Below are 7,439 nucleotides of genomic sequence, written 5' to 3' on the forward strand. Positions count from 1 at the left end.
CACACTATCAAAACGTTTATTCCAACTCCGAGATGCTTGCACCAGTCCATAAATGGAACGTTGGAGCTTGCACACTTTGTCAGCACCTTTTGGATCAACAAAACCTTCAGGTTGCATCATATACAACTCTTCTTCTAGAAATCCATTCAAGAATGCAGTCTTGACATCCATTTGCCAAATTTCATAATCATCAAATGCAGCAATAGCCAACATGATTCGGACAAACTTAAGCATCGCTACGGGTGAGAAAGTCTCATCGTAGTCAACCCCTTGAACTTGTTGAAAACCTTTTGCAACAAGTCGAGCTTTGTAGACAGTAACATTACCATCAGCGTCAGTCTTCTTCTTAAAGATCCATTTATTCTCAATGGCTTGCCAATCATCGGGCAAGTCAACCAAAGTCCATACTTTGTTTTCATACATGGATCCTATCTCAGATTTCATGGCCTCTAGCCATTTTGCGGAATCTGGGCTCATCATCGCTTCCTCGTAGTTCGTAGGTTCATCATGGTCTAGTAACATGACTTCCAGAATAGGATTTCCGTACCACTCTAGTGCGGATCTTACTCTGGTAGACCTACGAGGTTCAGTAGAAACTTGATCTGAAGTTTCATGATCAATATCATTCGCTTCCTCACTAATTGGTGTAGTTGTCACAGGAACTGGTTCTTGTGATGAACTACTTTCCAATAAGGGAGTAGATCCAGTTATCTCATCAAGTTCTACTTTCCTCCCACTCACTTCTTTCGAGAGAAACTCCTTCTCTAGAAAGGATCCGATTTTAGCAACGAAAATCTCGCCTTCAGATCTGTGATAGAAGGTGTACCCAATTGTCTCCTTTGGGTATCCTATGAAGACACATTTCTCCGATTTGGGTTCGAGCTTATCTGGTTGAAGTTTCTTCACATAAGCATCGCAGCCCCAAACTTTGAGAAACGACAACTTTGGTTTCTTGCCAAACCACAGTTCATAAGGCGTCATCTCAACGGATTTTGATGGTGCCCTATTTAACGTGAATGCGGCCGTCTCTAAAGCATAACCCCAAAACGATAGCGGTAAATCGGTAAGAGACATCATAGATCGCACCATATCAAGTAAAGTACGATTACGACGTTCGGACACACCATTTCGCTATGGTGTTCCAGGTGGCGTGAGTTGCGAAACTATTCCACATTGTTTCAAATGTAAACCAAACTCGTAACTCAAATATTCTCCTCCACGATCAGATCGTAGAAACTTTATTTTCTTGTTACGATGATTTTCTACTTCACTCTGAAATTCTTTGAACTTTTCAAATGTTTCAGACTTGTGCTTCATCAAGTAGATATACCCATATCTGCTCAAATCATCTGTGAAGGTGAGGAAATAACGATATCCGCCACGAGCCTCAACATTCATCGGACCACATACATCTGTATGTATGATTTCCAACAAATCTGTTGCTCTCTCCATAGATCCGGAGAACGGTGTTTTGGTCATCTTGCCCATGAGGCACGGTTCGCAAGTACCAAGTGATTCATAATCAAGTGATTCCAGAAGTCCATCAGTATGGAGTTTCTTCATGTGTTTTACACCGATATGACCTAAACAGCAGTGCCACAAATATGTTGCACTATCATTATCAACTCTGCATCTTTTGGCTTCAACATTATGAATATGTGTATCACTACTATCGAGATTTAATAAAAATAGACCACTCTTCAAGGGTGCAAGACCATAAAAGATATTACTCATATAAATAGAACAACCATTATTCTCTGATTTAAATGAATAACCGTCTCGCATCAAACAAGATCCAGATATAATGTTCATGCTCAACATAGGCACCAAATAACAATTATTCAGGTCTAAAACTAATCCCGATGGTAGATGTAGAGGTAGCGTGCCGACCGCGATCACATCGACTTTGGAACCATTTCCCACGCGCATCGTCACCTCGTCCTTAGCTAATCTTCGCTTAATCCGTAGTCCCTGTTTCGAGTTGCAAATGTTAGCAACAAAACCAGTATCAAATACCCAGGTGCTACTGCGAGCATTAGTAAGGTACACATCAATAACATGTATATCACATATACCTTTGTTCACTTTGCCATCCTTCTTATCCGCCAAATACTTGGGGCAGTTCCGCTTCCAGTGTCCAGTCTGCTTGCAGTAGAAGCACTCAGTTTCAGGCTTAGGTCCAGACTTGGGTTTCTTCACTTGAGCAGCAACTTGTTTGCCGTTCCTTTTGAAGTTCCCCTTCTTCTTCCCTTTGCCCCTTTTCTTGAAACCAGTGGTCTTGTTGACCATCAACACTTGATGCTCCTTTTTGATTTCTACCTCCGCGGCTTTCAGCATCGCGAAGAGCTCGGGAATAGTCTTGTTCATCCCTTGCATATTATAGTTCATCACAAAGCTCTTGTAGCTTGGTGGCAGTGATTGGAGAATTCTGTCAATGACGCTATCATCCGGAAGATTAACTCCCAGTTGAACCAAGTGATTATTATACCCAGACATTTTGAGTATATGCTCACTGACAGAACTGTTCTCCTCCATCTTGCAGCTGTAGAACTTATTGGAGACTTCATATCTCTTAATCCGGGCATTTGCTTGAAATATTAACTTCAACTCCTGGAACATCTCATATGCCCCATGACGTTTAAAACGTCGTTGAAGACCCGGTTCTAAGCCGTAAAGCATGGCACACTGAACTATAGAGTAGTCATCAACTTTGCTCTGCCAGACGTTCTTAACGTCGTCAGTTGCATCAGCAGCAGGCCTGGCACCCAGCGGTGCTTCCAGGACGTAACTCTTCTGTGCAGCAATGAGGATAATCCTCAGGTTACGGACCCAGTCCGTGTAATTTCTACCATCATCTTTCAACTTTGCTTTCTCAAGGAACGCATTAAAATTCAACGGAACAATAGCACGAGCCATCTATCTACAAACAAACATAGACAAGCAAAATACTATCAGGTACAAAGTTCATGATAAATTTAAGTTCAATTAATCATATTACTAAAGAACTCCCACTTAGACAGACATCTCTCTAGTCACCTAAGTGATTACGTGATCCAAATCAACTAAACCATGTCCGATCATCACGTGAGATGGAGTAGTTTCAATGGTGAACATCTCTATGTTGATCATATCTACTATATGATTCACGCTCGACCTTTCGGTCCCCGTGTTCCGAGGCCATATTTGTATATGCTAGGCTCATCAAGTATAACCTGAGTATTCCGCGTGTGCAACTGTTTTGCACCCGTTGTATTTGAACGTAGAGCCTATCACACCCGATCATCACGTGGTGTCTCAGCACGAAGAACTTTCGCAACGGTGCATACTCAGGGAGAACACTTCTTGATAATTAGTGAGAGATCATCTTAAAATGCTACCGTCAATCAAAGCAAGATAAGATGCATAAAGGATAAACATCACATGCAATCAATATAAGTGATATGATATGGCCATCATCATCTTGTGCTTGTGATCTCCATCTTCGAAGCACCGTCGTGATCACCATCGTCACCGGCGTGACACCTTGATCTCCATCGTAGCATCGTTGTCGTTACGCCATCTATTGCTTCTACAACTATCGCTACCGCTTAGTGATAAAGTAAAGCAATTACAGGGCATTTGCATTTCATACAATAAAGCGACAACCATATGGCTCCTGCCAGTTGCCGATAACTTCGGTTACAAAACATGATCATCTCATACAATAAAATATAGCATCATGTCTTGGCCATATCACATCACAACATGCCCTGCAAAAACAAGTTAGACGTCCTCTACTTTGTTGTTGCAAATTTTACGTGGCTGCTACGGGCTTAAGCAAGAACCAATCTCACCTACGCATCAAAACCACAACGATAGTTTGTCAAATAGACTCCGTTTTAACCTTCACAAGGACCGGGCGTAGCCACACTCGGTTCAACTAAAGTGAGAGAGACAGAGACCCGCCAGCCACCTTTAAGCACGAGTGCTCGTAACGGTGAAACCAGTCCCGCGTAAGCGTACGCGTAATGTCGGTCCGGGCCGCTTCATCTCACAATACCGCTGAACCAAAGTATGACATGCTGGTAGGCAGTATGACTTATATCGTCCACAACTTACTTGTGTTCTACTCGTGCATATAACATCAACACATAAAACCTAGGCTCGGATGCCACTGTTGGGGAACGTAGTAATTTCAAAAAAATTCCTACGCACACGCAAGATCATGGTGATGATATAGCAACGAGGGGAGAGTGTTGTCTACGTACCCTCGTAGACCGAAGCGGAAGCGTTGACGCAACGTAGAGGAAGTAGTTGTACGTCCTCCGGTTCAACCGATCCAAGTACCGTTACTCCGGCACCTCCGAGTTCTTGACACGCGTACAGCTCGATGACGCACCCTCGATCTCCGATCCAGCAGAGGCGCCGAGGGGGAGTTCCGTCAGCACGACGGCGTGGTGACGATCTTGATGTTCTCCTGTTGCAGGGCTTCGCCTAAGCACCGCTACAATATGACCGAGGTGTAATATCGTGGAGGGGGGCACCGCACACGGCTAAGGAACGATCAATGATCAACTTGTGTGTCCTAGGGTGCCCCCCTACCCCCGTATATAAAGGAGGGAGGGAGGAGGTGGCCGGCCCTAGGGGGGGCGCGCCATGAGGAGGGGGAAACCTACTCCAAGTAGGTTTCCCTCTCTTTTCCTTATCTTATTTGGAGGGGGAAGGAAAGAGTACTAGTATTAGGAAGTAGTACTAGTAGTAGTAATAGGAAGAGGGGGAAGGAGAAAGGAAAGGGGGGGCCGGCCCCCCTCCCCAATTCGGATTGGGCTTGGGGGGGCGCGCCCCCTTCCCTTGCTCCTTCTCTCTTCCTCCTACATGGGCCCAATAAGGCCCATATACCTCCCGGGGGGTTCCGGTAACCTCCCGGTGCTCCAAACTTCTCCGGAACCTTTCCGGTGTCCAAATATATCCGTCCAATATATCAATCTTTATGTCTCGACCATTTCGAGACTCCTCGTCATGTCCGTAATCATATCCGGGACTCCGAAAAACCTTCGGTACATCAAAATACATAAACTCATAATATAACTGTCATCGAAACCTTAAGCGTGCGGACCCTACGGTTCGAGAACGATGTAGACATGACTGAGACACATCTCTGGTCAATAACCAATAGCGGGACCTGGATGCCCATATTGGTTCCTACATATTCTACGAAGATCTTTATCGGTCAAACCGCATAACAACATACGTTGTTCCCTTTGTCATCGGTATGTTACTTGTCCGAGATTCGATCGTCGGTATCCAATACCTAGTTCAATCTCGTTATCGACAAGTCTCTTTACTCGTTCTGTAATACTTCATCTTATAACTAACTCATTAGTTACATGCTTGCAAGGCTTAGGTGATGAGCATTGCCGAGAGGGCCCAGAGATACCTCTCCGACAATCGGAGTGAAAAAACCTAATCTCGAATTATGCTAACTCAACATGTACCTTCGGAGACACCTGTAGTACTCCTTTATAATCACCCAGTTACGTTGTGACGTTTGGTAGTACCCAAAGTGTTCCTCCGGTAAACGGGAGTTACACAATTCTCATAGTTACAGGAACATGTATAAGTCATGAAGGAAGCAATAGCAGAATACTAAACGATCAAGTGCTAAGCTAACGGGATGGGTCATGTCAATCACCTCATTCTCCTAATGATGTGATCCCATTAATCAAATGACAACACATGTCAATGGTTAGGAAACATAACCATCTTTGATTAATGAGCTAGTCAAGTAGAGGCATACTAGTGACTATATGTTTGTCTATGTATTCACACATGTATCATGTTTCCGGTTAATACAATTCTAGCATGAATAATAAACATTTATCATGATATGAGGAAATAAATAATAACTTTATTATTGCCTCTAGGGCATATTTCCTTCAAGTGCGTATAGGCCAGTAGCCAGACTCAGATCAAATACCAAGATCTCATTAAATGTGTTAAGTATTTGCGAACGCCGACCAGGGCCAGGCCCACCTCTCTCCTAGGTGGTCTCAACCTGCCCTGTCGCTCCGCCTCAAAGTAACAGTCGGGGGCCGTCGGGAACCCAGGCCCACCTCTACCGGGATGGAGCCACCTGTCCTTTCAGCCCCCTCATCAGAATCACTTGCGGGTACTCAACGAGCGGACCCGACTTTAGTCACCACATGTGTCATGTATAAGTATATAGTATATACCCGTGATCACCTCCCGAGTGATCACGACCCGATAGTATAGCACAGCAGACGGACAAGAATGTAGGGCCACAGATGGAATACTAGCATCCTAAACTAAGCATGTAGGATAGCAGGTAAAGGTAACAACAGTAGTAGCAAGGACAGGCTATGCAGCAGGATAGGAATAACGGAAAGCAGTAACATGCTACACTACTCTAATGCAAGTAGTATAGACAAGAGTAGGTGATATCTGGTGATCAAAAGGGGGGGCTTGCCTGGTTGCTCTGGCAAGAGAGAGGGGTCGTCAACACCGTAGTCATACTGGGTAGCAGCGGCGTCGGTCTCGATGTCTAGCGAGAGAAGAGGGGGAAGAAACAATAAATATAATGCAAACAAATGCATGACGATGCATGACATGACAAAGCGTGATGCTAGGTGCGCCCTAACGCGGTACGAGGTGGTACCGGTGAAGGGGGAAACATCCGGGAAAGTATTCCCGGTGTTTCATGTTTTCGGACAAAGGAGCCGGAGGGGGACAGTTGCGTGTTTGCTATGCTAGGGATGCGTGGCGGATGAACGGGCTGCGTATTCGAATTCGTCTTGTCGTTCTGAGCAACTTTCATGTACAAAGTATTTTCATCCGAATTACGGATTAAAAGATATGATTTTCTAAAGATTTAAATCATTTTCTGATTTTATTTATATATTTAATTCCAACATTATCCAAAACAGTGTGTGATGACGTAGGCATGACATCAGAGTGATGTCAGCAGTCAACTGTGCAGTTGACTGGGTCAACTATGTGTGGGTCCCGCATGTCATTGACTGATTAGGCTAATCAGGGGTTAATTAAGTTAACTAGTAATTAGGTTAATCTAATCAAGATTAATTAATTTAATTCTTTAATTAATTCTTTAATTAATTTAATAATTATTATTTATTTAATTATTTTTATTATTATTATTTTATTTTAATTCTTCTTTTTTATTATTAAAACATTCTGGGCATGGGGCCCATCTGTCATAGGCCCCAGGGGCCAAACCGGAACGGGCGCTACTGGTAACGGGTGCAGGGGCGCCCGACAGGGGCCAACCCGGGCGCTGGCCTCGGGCGAGACCAGCGGCGCGATGGGGCCAGCCCGGCCGCCGCCGGCGAGGCAGGGAGGGGCGTGGGGCGAGGTCGGGCCGCGGCGACTGCGGTAATCCAGGGGCGCGGGCACCGGACACAGCCGCGGGGGCGACGGCCACG

Source organism: Triticum dicoccoides, chromosome 1A (assembly GCF_002162155.2).
Source record: "Triticum dicoccoides isolate Atlit2015 ecotype Zavitan chromosome 1A, WEW_v2.0, whole genome shotgun sequence".
Lineage (NCBI taxonomy): Eukaryota > Viridiplantae > Streptophyta > Magnoliopsida > Poales > Poaceae > Triticum > Triticum dicoccoides.